Source organism: Lampetra planeri, chromosome 1, assembly GCF_965212315.1.
Source record: "Lampetra planeri chromosome 1, kcLamPlan1.2.h2, whole genome shotgun sequence".
NCBI lineage: Eukaryota > Metazoa > Chordata > Hyperoartia > Petromyzontiformes > Petromyzontidae > Lampetra > Lampetra planeri.
In genome coordinates, this window is record NC_136107.1 from 39,553,311 (window position 1) to 39,567,360 (window position 14,050).

The 14,050-nt window shown below is 41.2% G+C and overlaps 1 protein-coding gene across 1 annotated transcript in view; it reads left to right on the top strand.

The window, feature by feature from the left end:
• LOC144722489 (germ cell-specific gene 1-like protein) overlaps nucleotides 1-14,050 on the top strand; it is an 80,806-nt gene that overhangs the window by 46,819 nt on the left and 19,937 nt on the right. The window lies entirely within an intron of this gene.

A 14,050-nucleotide genomic window follows, 5' to 3' on the forward strand; every position in this document is an offset into this window, starting at 1 on the left:
AAACGCAGGAAACAAAGTCAGAACCAGGACAAGTGACCAAACTAAAGAGGGAAGGCCACTTTAAAGAGATGGGCTTTCAAAGCAGTTTTCAATTTAGTATCTACCGATTCCGATTGCCTGATTTCAAGTGACAAGGTGTTCCATAGCTTGGGTGCCACGCTATGAATGTAAATGTTTTACATTTTGGTATCCGTGTCATTTTTTTCGTGGAGGCACTAAATATTTCACAATAGTGTAATTTTCTGGTAATTTTTCTAATTTGGGTCATGACGATGGCACACGTGGCTTCCTCTTTTCCAAATAACATCACGTGATTCTTTTTCGTTTGTTATCACCGTCGATGTAGGGAAACAACTATAAAATTGTCCACGGAGGTGGTTGAGGAGTATCACAGGCCACTGTGAAGTACGCACCTGCGTATGTTGGATTCAATCACCTGCGGTGTTAACCAGGTCGGCCCCTGGGCTCGAACCGTGAACGTTTGCAAGAAGTGGTAAATGGGCTGACTGCTCAACAATGTCAACGCCGATAATTGTTTTTTTATCCTTCCATCTGGCAACAAAACTGACACCTTTTTTACAAGGAGTCATGTTTGCATAGATCACAATACCTGCAGTCATAATGCAAACAAAAAACATAACTCTGATAATGTGCACTGTCCTTGAAGTTGATTGGTCCACACCCGAGACAGCTTTCCTTAGAGCCTAGTCTCACATGGGTTGGACCAGTTAGTTTTGTTGCCAGATGGAAGGGTAAAAAACCAATTATCATATTTTTTACTGGCCAATGAGGTTCCAATAATGTCAACGCCTTTAAATTCCGTGGCACTCTGCTGTAGATGGGTGGACAGTCAAGGTGCTCACACAGTTGCCTGCTACAAACCTATGTGGGCCTCAGAGCCGTATTGCAGAATTTGGCACCTCTTGGCATAAACACGTTCATTTAATGAATTTGTATTGTGTCCTTTAGTTTAGTAATACACACTCATACAATAATACGTTTGGTCCGATACAAAAAAAACTGATGGACATTTTTTTATCATTTTTTTCTAAAAATTTCGAAGCTAAAACCTCTGGAAACACGATTAATTTTTCAGGATCGTTGGCTTCAAATATGATTATATGTTGTCACCGTTTAAAAAATAAAGGGCACATATAGTTTGGTTAAATTGAAACATGACATTTGAAAGCATTTTTTATCTAATGCAGTGTCATAACGTTGTTGTCAAATCAACAAACCACACACCTTTAATTAAATTGCTGTAGAAAATATTTGCACGATATTCATCACACCGTGACACCGATTGTCGCCCACCGCATTTTTCACATTACTTCTGAGTAATGTCGCTGTCAGGTGATCCGATACGGCTTTAGTCTTTAGCACATTTCTCACTCGGTTTGTGTCTACGGATTTGACTGTGCCGCTGTTGGCAACACCGTGTAATGGTTGCAACAACAAAAAAAACAAAAGCGCGGCCGCACGCGGGTTAGCGTAGAGACCGATGACCCTGTGGCATTTCTCAGCAGAGTGCTACAATTATAAAAGCGATGCCATGCATCGCATGGCATTTGTTCACTGTCCAAATCGCCCATTTGAAAATGACCCCAGACTGAACTGCATAAATACTGAGGCATAGCATTGCAAAAGAACAAAACATTGGAGCTCAGCAAAATCTAGCAAAAAAATGTAGATTCAACAAGGAAGGAAAATCACCGCATACCCATGCGGCTCTGGGACCATTTTCAATATGTGCTCGTCTTCATAAGCGTATCGTTCGTGATAATTATCTCATAACGTTTTTTTATACCTGTACAAGGCACGCTATCAAGTAATACACAATGACGACGACTACGAGTAAATGTTACGTTACGAGCAGCACAATGAAACGATGTCGCAAGTTGATTCACGCGTGATTTCGTGACATGACGTCACATGCAATGTCATAGTGGAGAAGCAAGGAGCACACCTTGCGTGTGATGTAATCGCCTTGGCTGAGAAGCCTTATTTGTTTAAGTGCAACGTTTTTATTGCAAACGTTTGGGAAACATTTTTTTCGTAAATGTGGCTGTTTAATCTGTCGAATAAGTCCCTGGTAATAAGCCGACTTTATACGAAAAGTTATTTTTTATTGGATCATCTTGACGAAAATTATTGTGACCCTACACGACAAACAGAAAAATGGGCAGACCAAATGAATTAACACCTTGGGCGTTAAAACACAAACGGATTGATTTAATGTTAACATTTTAGGCTATTTACATGACATGTTAGCACTGCCATGAAAATTTTAAATGTTGGATTATTTCCCCATATATTTCATCATATGTGCGAACATTGTACAATGCGTGCGCTTAATCTTTCCCTGGGCAGCTCACAAAAGTAGGCAATGTCATTAAACCATGCTATTATGGTGGCACACACACACACATACTCACACACTACTTTATCTGTGAATTGGGCTATGAATTTAATGAGGGCTCCGTTGCAATGTCACATTCTGCGAAGTTACATTCTTTAACGTATGTCAGGGCACAGCGCTGGTGTGAAAATTCTCACATTGTACTGGTGGTAAGTTTATGGAAAAAAAAAACTCTCCACCTGCAAAATGGCACCGGAATGAATGGATTGGAAAACTTCCCCGTTTTTTTCGCAAATCCATGTTTCACGCTTCTATTTTGCAACCCAACTTAATGTTACAAATGATACTTTTGACTCAATGCAAGGTCGCATTCCTATACGATTGGCAAAATAGAGATTTTAATCACGAAAAAAACTTGTTTTCAATTCTTAAAAATATGTTTTTTTTTTCCACTGGTGTTTCAAAGAATTGTAGTGAAACACGTAAATGCTGTTCTCTCGACCGACTCAAGGGAAAGCATTTGCTGTTCGGTTTGTCTCCCGCTTTGTTTTTGCTTTTGCAGTCGAATATTTGTTTGGGTAAAATGTATGTCAATTATTCCACGTTCCCTCACAAAAAACTTTCCCGTTACAAATTAGCATGTCGGTAATGATTATGTGCACGATTTAACACAAATAGTAAATTGACTCTAAATGCACCTAAGTGCTTTATAAAGTTCGTGGATTTAGTCGGTTTATTTGTTGACAAATCAGTATTTATTTTTCATGTAAACATAGTAATGAAAATCGAGGAATGCAGAACAGAATTAAAGATATGCTATGAAGAAATGCCACCTTACCATTTACAGTATTCTCAGGTGGTTCATAAGCATGTAAGGTTTAACACATGTAAACACAATTATTTTTTCCCATTTGTAAAAGTAAATGTTGACCGCACTTAATCTCGCCGTGATGTTCGGTGCTCGCTCTAAAAAAATCAAAGCCTGCCAGTTGTGTCATGCCGCTGAGTAATTTTAGGTTTCCGTAATCTCTCGCCATCTTGTACAGCAACCTTTCTGAAACACCACGTTCCTTTTTAGATTCTTGACGGCACTTTCTTTTTCAAATAAAAGACATCACAATCAGAATAATGATTGATAAGCCGTATTTTTTTTGTTATCAAGAGTACTGCATTAAAGCTCAAAATTTAATCCGTGTGCTACGGGGAAAAAATGGTAATGGTAGAATTTTTTATTCATTTTAAATCATTTCATAAGACTATTGGATATCTGGGTCCTTGAGGCAGTTTTTGCTCATTTAAACAGGGCACATGCGTGAGCACCACTCTTACAAAGTAGTTACCGAGCGCATGGGGACTTTTTTAAAAAGCCCTCTGGGCACAGTTCAACCTGAAGGTCAGAGGCAAAGATGGCAAGACATCGTAGGGCTCCCGTATTTTTGTCCTCCTTAGTATTCCGACGACAGCAACAACAACAGCGCAGCATAGACAAAGGGCGTTTTATGGGAAAACTAAATTACAACAATGAACGAAGGAACAGCAAAGCTTTAGAAACAATGAACCGGGAAGATAAAACGGTTAAAGGTGGAGCGCTGCAATGCCTCACGCTGCAACTGGTGGAAGGCGCTCCGCTAGAGGGAGCTCTACAGAGCCCCTCGAGAGCGTGGTTTATGGGTGTACCCACACTTTACCCCACGACACACAAACTGCTGGCCTACTAACTGTGGTGGACCCATCTATGCTGCTGGGTTCACCATACTCTTAGTTTTTCGGTAAAGTCACGTAGGTAAAAAATGAAATTAAAATTAATAAATAATAAAAGAATAAAAATCACGACGTTTCGGAGGCAACACAAGTCTCCGTCATCAGGTGGGACGAAACGTCGTGATTTTTATTATTTTAAGCTTCAAATCTAGGGTTCACCATAGTTAGAAGATCGGACCGGTGACTGGATATTCAGTCCAATGTGGGAAGCATTCCATAAAAGTAGCATCTCTTAAACTATTAACATATACATATTTTTTGCAAATTATGGTACAGTCAAATGCGCAGAGCAAAAATGATTGGACTAGGGCAGGGAAGCTTTGGGATGTCTTCTGAAAAGGTCCACAGATATAAGCGTCATCATTTGATTAATCTGAGGCGTTTATTGTTTCGTCGTCATCATCATCATCGTCGTTGTTTTCACCGCCATTATAATCGAAACCAGATCCCTTGAATGCACCATTCAAATCATACTCAGAATATCACAGGCTCAGTACTTAGCCGTAGATATATTCGTTGTGACTATGAATGTATAATACACCCTTCGAGAATCAGGTCGGCAAAGCCTTACGAATACAAGTGCAGTCGTATGGAAATGATAGCTGCTTGCGTTGTGGCCGAAACGTCGTGAGAATTGTATTTTATTATGTTTTATTTTATTTTATTATTTTCCTTCTACGTGACTTTACCGAAATAACTAAGAATGATAGCCTATTTATCTCATCCTTGTTCTGTCACGTGCCGCTGAAAATTACTCAAACTTTTCTGTTAATATTGTTAAGCATGTAAGGAATTGTTGCCAACGTTTCAAACGCACCGCTTCAAAATTACGTGTGATTAACGTTATTTATTTATGGAAACCCTATATTTTACATAAACCCACGAGATATTTGCATAAACTAATGGACCGGCTGGTGAAGATTACTCTTAAGCCCTCAAAGCTAGTCAAACGGACATATCCATGCACATTCCCTATTAAATATGTCTATATTGAATAGGGAATATCACTTTGGGGTCAAAGCTGGCTATTAATAAAAAGTGCCTGCATTTATTGTGTTTTTATAATAACAAATAATAGTAATGATAATTGTAATACTTTTGTTGCAGAATAAACAAACGCATGTTTAATAATTGGATATGAATAAATAATTGCCGTTGTGATTTCGCGCAATGACTTTCTCTTATAAAATAATTGCTGCCTCTGGTGGCCGGTAACTCAGAGGACACACAGCTCTGAGCTGGCATCGCTGACACATCCCGGGTTCGAATCCCAAGCAGCCACTTTGTGATTAAATCAGCTTCTCAAGTGTCTTGACTCTCAGCCGAGTCACCGATGACTGCACAGAAAAAATAAAGCACGTCGCATTGTGTCCGAGCTAAATTCCAGGTCTAGTCGTTTCATCATCCTGCAACAGCCGTGTTACTCTCGTTGCCATCTCATGTCGATGGTAGATCACATGTTAAACGTAGTTCTGTAATATCTCCTTCCACAGGACATTTTCGAACACAGGGTGATGCACTGCTTGACGAGAACTTTTTGAACGGATTATTCGTCTCGTTACATGAAACCGATGGCACAATCAGGATGGACTTGGGGGGAGAAAAGATCCAGCAAAAAACTCACCAATGACCAGATGTCGTCAAGTTACCTTCTTGCTGTACAAAATACTTGTTTGTGCATTGGCACTGATCAGACTAAGGCGAAGCTTGCTTTATAACTATCCTATAATGCCCGGCCACCTTCTTTGGCCAGCGCGTCTGTTCTCAAAGCACTCGGTAAGAATTATTATTATGTCCTTGAAGCTGTGCTGGAATCCATATATACTGTATTGGCATTCAGCTACCGGAACATATTTCAATACGCAAGAATAGAATATATATTAAATATGTATGTCATGTGTTAATGCTGAAAATCAGATTACAATGTGCTCTGCCTCCCTCTTCGAGCACCACAAACTTACAAGGCTTCTTACGACATTGTAAAGTATTCTTAAAATTACTGACAATGTGGTAACATTCATTGCTGCACCTCCGATTAGCATGGCTGGCTATGTACGTGCGAAAGAGGTTCAACATACATGCATTGCCAATCCATGGCAATTGTGATGGTTTATGTCTGGCAACAAAGTACCTCTCATTCATTCAGAGTTGCTGAATGGTGACGGGGTTTTTTTTTTTGACTGAACAAATTTTAAAACAATAATTTAATGAGAAGCGCTCCAGATGGCGAATTAAGGCAAATTTACATTCGGCTGAGATAATGTTAGGCTATTACAGCTGTACCCATACAAAAAGCGACGTGTATTCAACAAGCTGCCGACAAGAGTTCTTTATACAAGGCGACGTGCGCTGTCGATAAGAGGCTACACTTGTAATTTTCAGAACGCCAGTGTGGTGACTTCACTGGTTCATCACGGCCAGCATCCATTGTGCTACTGTTCATTTGAACGTGACTTGCGACAAGGGCTTTTGGATTGCGTTTTACTGCAAAGAGCAATTTCATCGTAATGTGGGTTTTATCTAAATATAATAAGAGGTGTAGGATACCTCAATTAGTGAAAGTGAGAAATGCATTCTCCTTAATTAAAATGACATTTATTCTTGCGTAACGATATCGGGTCAACCTCAATAATATATAATTTAACGACACACGCGAAAAAAAAACACATCGAGTTGGCACAATCTTAGTTTGTCCTTTACTCCTAAGTTCAGCGCACAGTCCATCTGGGTAATATCGAATTTGTGTTCATGTAAAAATGTATTACAACCAGAGCATCTGAACAAATGTCGTGGAGCGATTGAAGCAACACAGCCATTTATCGTCACATCATGTTTTTATCAGAGCCTTCTTTAATATGTGCCCTATGACCTGAGCGACCATCCAAGCACATGATATTCAGGCTGTGTGCGGGACACAGCATTGCGATTGTGCACTCGCGCACACAATCCATTGTATAAATAAACGGCCTGATAAGCATTCACATCACCGTGCACGGACAAGAGCGCATGCATGCACACTCACGCTCCCCCCCCCCCACACGGGAAAGAAATACTGCTCGCCTTCTTGGGCCTGCTTGTAAACAAGCTCTGCGCATCTTAATGGAATGGTTAATCAGTCTGGGCCCACGGATGAGTGCGTTTTATCTGCCTGCATATATTTGGGTGGCTGCATAGCTTCGTGGTTAGCATGCTCACCGCCGCTCGGTCAGTTTGCGTGGGGTCAATGGTTTTTATCTCATCATCATAGTCGTCCAAGATTTTCTTCCAAACTGAGCCATATTCAGTAGAGTTGACATTAAAGACACGGGGACGTTTACACTAACAAGTCCCTTGAATACTAATGCTTTGATTATTTTAAAGATGAGCAGATGACATGTCTCCTTCATATACCACTCTCCATCTTAAAAACTTTTACACAAACCATCGGCCGCACGACCTTCTGGGAGTGCATTAGTTTCCCCAAAAAATAATAAAATATAAGAAAATTCAGGATCGGATTCGACGTATAGCGTCTCATCAGCAACGCCAGGCTTAGCTTGAATGATTTTATACCACTGAGATGATGCACTCCCAGGAGGCCGTAAGGTCGATGGGACGTGGAGAGACAGACATGTGATCGACAAGTATTTTCTGCTTATCTATTATGTTATATTCTCCACAACAATGCTCGTAATTATTTCGTGTCATTTATTCTTTTTTTTTACAATTTGTTGAAATCGTTTAGTCAATGTCATGGCTGCGGAAGAGATTTTTCACAATAATTATTTGACGAAAAAATTACACAGTAGGGGTCACACTTCTCCACATACTACGACATTGTTTGTTGCATGACAGTTCAACTGGAATTTGGCCAAATTTTGCAAGACAAATAATTTAATCAGAAATGTCTTCTATTGTGTTCTAGTCATTGGTAACTGGGATGTGGACTTAAACTCGCTTACACTTGAGAAACCAATTTGATTCACTGTGTAAAAAATGTTTTTTGTTCCTGGGTAGTAAGTGTTAATTCCTAATTGGTTAGGCCTCAAAAGTACAGAAAATGGCTATTATTCCCCACAAACTTTGCTTCTGTGACCAGGACATTGATATTTTGAAATTTACCTATTTTCAATGAAAAAACGTGTGGATGTGTGTCTTTCGTTCACATAAAGTCCTGGTCACAAAAACAAGGTTTGTGGAGAACAATAGCCATTTTCTATACTTTTTAGGCATACGCAATTAAAAAAGAACACTTAGTACCCAGGGACAAAAATTGTGTTACATCGTGAATTATAGATGACTGAAACCCGGGATTGAACCCAGAAGCTCAACAGTGTCGGCTCAGCGCTCTGACCTCTGACCCCACCCAGCTGACCTCTTGACAGTCAATTGTACACGAAAGCCTTTCACCCATCGCAGATTTTGAAGCACCACAAGAGTAACTTGGTAGCGTTAGTGCGTAACTAATGTCTGTGGTAAAATTGGGGCATTGGCGGCCCCAGCGGTGGTGCCCTCGCCGCTTGTTGCAGATCACTGCCGGGTGTAATAACCATGAAACACTACGCGCCGTCAGCTTCACAGTGGACATGACAGACTGCCCCGCGTCACGGTGCTAATTTCTCCAAATTTGAACATTTACCCACAATTACTCAATCGGGGATTACACGTGACAGCATCGCCCCCTACTGTGAAACTACCGCAGGGTGTCAGTGAGCACAGCACCGTCGTGATATCATCGCACTTTATAAGAACGGTGTGAATACCAAATGTCACAAATTGTCACTTTTACTATTAAACTGAACTTGTTAACAGACGGATTGTGTGGTGTGCACTCCTGCCTGCTTTTGCACGCAGCTATGCCAAGTCTGGATTATATCTCACGACGTGTAGTTAGCATACCGCTCGTTATTGCGAGATGTGGTTCTTACCATGCCATTAAATTCTTATAGATTCAGTGACAGCGCTATTTTGTAGGCAGTTGTATGTGAAGGCAAATGTTGCACTTGGAGAGTAACATGCAGACGTTTTAATAAAACCTGTAATACTTTTTTTTGGTATAAATTATACTTTCAGTGTTGAACATTTCATTCAATTAAAATTAACTAAGTGCAATGTGTGACTTAGTATGGTAATTTATAAATGTTTTCCAGTTCATAGTTATAACTCGCTATGTTTTGCTCTGTGGTACTCACATACTCATTGTTTATATATGGACCTACGAATACCTTTAATCTTATAGTAACAAGCTCATTCAAGTGCATCTGAATGCTTCAAATTACACAAAACATTCGAATATAAATGGCGGTTGAGAAGGAAAAGGTTCAGCGATGAGTGAACATTGTAATAGCGTCACCTTGATCACCATGCCAACAGCTACTACTTATCCCCTCCATTATTGCGCGCCACGCTTGTTGGTTTAAAAGGCGATTTGCTAATTTTATGAATATTTGTTTCTTAAAAAGACTTATTTAATCAATTGAATAAATAGTTGCGTGCAAATAGACGGCGAATACAACATATTTTTGGCACAGCACACGTTTGTGTTTTGGCATAATATACTTCGCAGATGTGAATTTCACAAAAGGGTCAAACAAAATTATGCTGAAGCTGATAAAAAATTATCCCTTCCGTGCCAAAAAGCCTTTTTTTGTTCATAAACTAACACTTATCAACAGGCAAATGCTGTCCAGTTGATCAATGTAGGTTGAACCTTACTACCAAAAGTTTGTCGGGGTGGGGGGGGGCGGTGGCAACAACACTTAGTCACAAAACACAAATCAGTTGGCATGCAATTTTCAGTTCAAATAGAAGCTGTTGCACGGAGCAGAGTGAGGAGTGGAATGTCTCCACCAAGCTCTCGGAGGCCCATGCATCACAGTGAACCATAGCAAATACGAGTATTGACTCTGCATGCCCGTGACAGTGATGGATGTCCGCGGTGGGTGCTGGGAATGGGTGGAGGGACTTTCCTCTTATTCCAGGGTCCAAAGACGATTTTAATTATTGAGAAATAATCAACTGGCTCCTCCTCCTCCTTGCAGTGCAGGGCCATCTTATCCTGCACAAAGCGTGCTTTTGAGAGGTATAAACATTAAAATTAATAAATTGCCAACAGCAATGGGGAGGGAGGGAGATTGCTTCCTACCTTATAGTGGGCCGACAATGAAATTAGTGACCTTGTTAAATATGATCATGCTCTTCATTTTAAAACGCGTTTGTAACGTGTTTTTTTCTTTCTTATTCCTTGATTGAGGTAAGATTGTTTTGTTCACAGGTACCTAAAGCAGTTTAGAGTACAATATATAGTTTAACACGTAGGCTTTCGTGACCAATATCATCCATAATAGAGGGTTTTTGAGTTAGATCGCGTAAATATATAAATGTGTCGTTAAATCCTGCCACCACCACACACAGCCAACGAGTAAGGGTCGTCACGTAAACAGAACATGCCACAAGGTTGTGGCTTGGCTCTCCAACACACCGGCGTGCTGTACTACTGACGAATTGGCACGTTCTGTTTACGTGACAACCCTTACTAGTTGACTGTGTCGGGTGGTGTCGGGTTTTAACGACACATTTATATATTTACGCGATCTAACCCAAAAAAAACTCCATTACAATATATATTTCACTGAGGGTGGAGTCGTGGCACAGTGGTTAGAGCACTGCATAATGCATCCGGCAGCCTGAGTTGAATTCCCTGCCATGGCAAACAGCGGTGGTGATATTTGAAGCAGTCCTGACCCTGCCCTACTCCACCCTTCAGCAACTGACCGTGACCAGTACGGTGAAGTATAGTCAAACAATTCCCATGACTGTCATAGCATTAAGGCCTTTATCCTGCAATGGATTAATACAAACAAATAACTGATATTAGAATTGTAAAAATATCAGCATTCATGTCCACTGTACATTATATATATGTACAGGGCACATTGATTACGTTATAAACTTATTTTTTTTGCAAAAACATATGCTTTGCGTGGAATTAAACCGAGCTTTGTACCATATTTGGATAATATCGAGCTGCGCAGAAATGTAATTTGTGCTGTAAAAGTCGAGTCAAAAAGTCTCTGCACAGAGCTTGCGCCGCACACGTCATGCTCTGTGCAGCTTTCGGGAAGGAAAGGAAGCCGGGAAATGTTCTGCGGCTCACCACACACAGTCAATAGTTTCCACGCTCCTCTGAAGACGAAGCCCTATTGGATTTTCTACAACCCCAAGCAACATTTCTCTTTCCGTGCCGCTAACCCAGGCCAGGCAAGGTCACATCTGGACACGATCCGTGAGCCGGCGCAATTAATTCATTAGCGCTCCTGCTCACATTTCACCGCCTTCCTTCAGGCAGGAGGAGGCCCTTTGAGATGATATCAGCGTCGCACCTTTGTTCAGTCGCCATCGGCAGACAAGGTATCAACATCGTTATACTTGAGCCATGGTGAATCCAATCTATTGTTTGAATTGGTTGAAGAAATTCAAAAAAATCATCGATTTAAATAGGCAGTGCTCCGCTTGGTATGTTACATGCAATTCCCGTATAAGATACACCGCACTCACATTATTAATAGAATTGTTGAATGTTATGATTTAATTATGGAGCGCTATGTAAATGGGGGGTTGCCACCTTTTCCACTGTAAGCCAAACCCGCATATATTTCTCAGTCATCCTATGCAGTATCCTGTAACAAAGTCCAACACTCATGCTGGTACCATATTTTAGTACAAATCAATTCCTGCACACACATGCCAATTCCCAGCGATTCCGAGACTAACCCTGACAGATGGAAACCCTGTGTGTAACCTCGTCACTACTATGCTTGTCTCGGGGTTTAGGGTTCACTGGTTGGAATCTAACCTTAGTTATGTGCTGTGATGATATCAAACGAGCAAGCAGTCTGATCATTTGTATGGGGAAACTGATCCTAGCCTATGACCACATCACATAGTGGTAACATAAAACACTTGGGCCTCACAGCAAAAAAGGGCCTGGGTTTAATTCCTGACTTGGGCACCTTTTTGTGTGCAGTTTGTATGTTCTCCCGCTGTTCCGCATGGGGTTCCTATGGGTATCTCTGGTTTCCTCAACACAGCTAAACAAAGCATACATTGTAATTGGGATTGGCCCCAAACATCCCAATGCTGAAAATTACTCAACTGAAATTACAAAACGAAACATGACAAAACGTAGCAGGACCCTCCTAAAAGAGTCGTGAGACTCACCGAGGCGTTCCTCGCTACACGAGCATGAATCGGGATTGGGCCTGTTGGCTAGATGCTAACCATCTCACCTGGTATACAGGAGGTCATGGGTTCAATCCCGACCCTGACGCCTGCGTATTTGGAGTTACACGTTCTCCCCGTGGTCGCGTGGATTTTTCTCCGGGTCCTCCGGTTTTTCCCTCCATATTTAAAATCAACATCACGCGTTTAGGGATTTTGGCTGCTATCAATTTGCACGTGATGAACCACTTCCTTGAGCTACCATTTGTGATAGCCAGGTCGCTTCTGAAAAAGAGCTGTATAGCTCAGTGGGCCTTACCTGGATGGGTGCCCACTATGCATAACAGGTGCTACGGAGCTGCCGCGGGGCTACGTTGTCAGCAGAGGGCAGGCCACAAACTTTCGAATTTTTTTACCGCTTCTTTCTTTTGTACTATATCTGTGCTACCCACCTCACCCACAATGACCAGCGTGGTGAAGTATGGTGAAATATCCCCCACCACCCACATGGTATGGGGATGCTCTCCTCCAGCACTGGGTTGACACGTGCATGCACACGAGTATCTTGTTGCACACGAGTTCACAAAAATTGGCCATCACGTGCCGGTAAAGTACCCAAGGCGTGGGGCATCGTCTCTAATTCGTTTTAAGGAATGCCTTTTGGGCATTAAAAAAGAATTGCCATATCAGGAAGCATGTCTGTAGATGAAAACCAATACTTGGGAAACAGACGCTTGTGATAGTGTCGGTGTGAATGTAAATAATAAGTATATATATCTGTATCTTATCTAGGGTTTAAAAGAGCGCTTTTGTAACAAGAATTATAAATTTCGATTTAAAGCTTTCGTGACTGCAGGGATTCATCTTCTTGGTTCTTTCGGTAAAGTCACGTAGAAGGGAAATAATAAAATAATAAAACATAATGAAATACAATTCTCACGACGTTTCGGCCACAACGCAAGCAGGCGTCCTCATTCAGACGCTGTCTTTCCGACAGACCTTTTCTTCACCTGAGGACAGCTGCTTGCGTTGTGGCCGAAACGTCGTGAGAATTATTTTATTATGTTTTATTTTTATTATTTTATTATTTCCCTTCTACGTGACTTTACCGAAAGAACCAAGAAGAAGAATTATAAATTGTACATTAGTTATTGGTGGGTAGGTAACAATGGATGGGTTTGAGTGCTGGGGAGGGGAAGGGATGACAAGGAAGGGTGATGGTGCGGAGAGGGAGGGAGGGCGATGTTCGGAAGGGGAAGGCGGAGGATGTTGAGGAAGGGTTTCAAGTTTCATTTATTAGGTATAGCCCTGTGAGCCATTCGGCTCTTGAATCGGGTGCAACCGCAACAAACAAAAAAACAAAAACATGAACAAGAAAACATCTTAAAGTGACTATGTGCAAACAGAAAATCCAAGAAAAGACAGCAAAATATTGCAGAAAAAGCACCGTACACCAACAAGGGTGATGATAGGGAGAGGGATGGCTGACGAGGTTAGGAAGGGGAAGCATGGTGAAGGTTTTAAGGACGAGGGCAGAAGCAGTAGAGCGATACGCTACTCAAAAGTACACAAGCTGCTGAACTAACAGAATGTTTTATGACATGCGTGTAACAGTAATTCATTTTTGCAGACACTGTAAGGTGAAAAAATTTTTTTTGCCTTTACTTTGTTGAACATCCTTTGGCCTGCTTCCACTGTACTACCGTCAGGGCATGAATCACGCGTGTATCC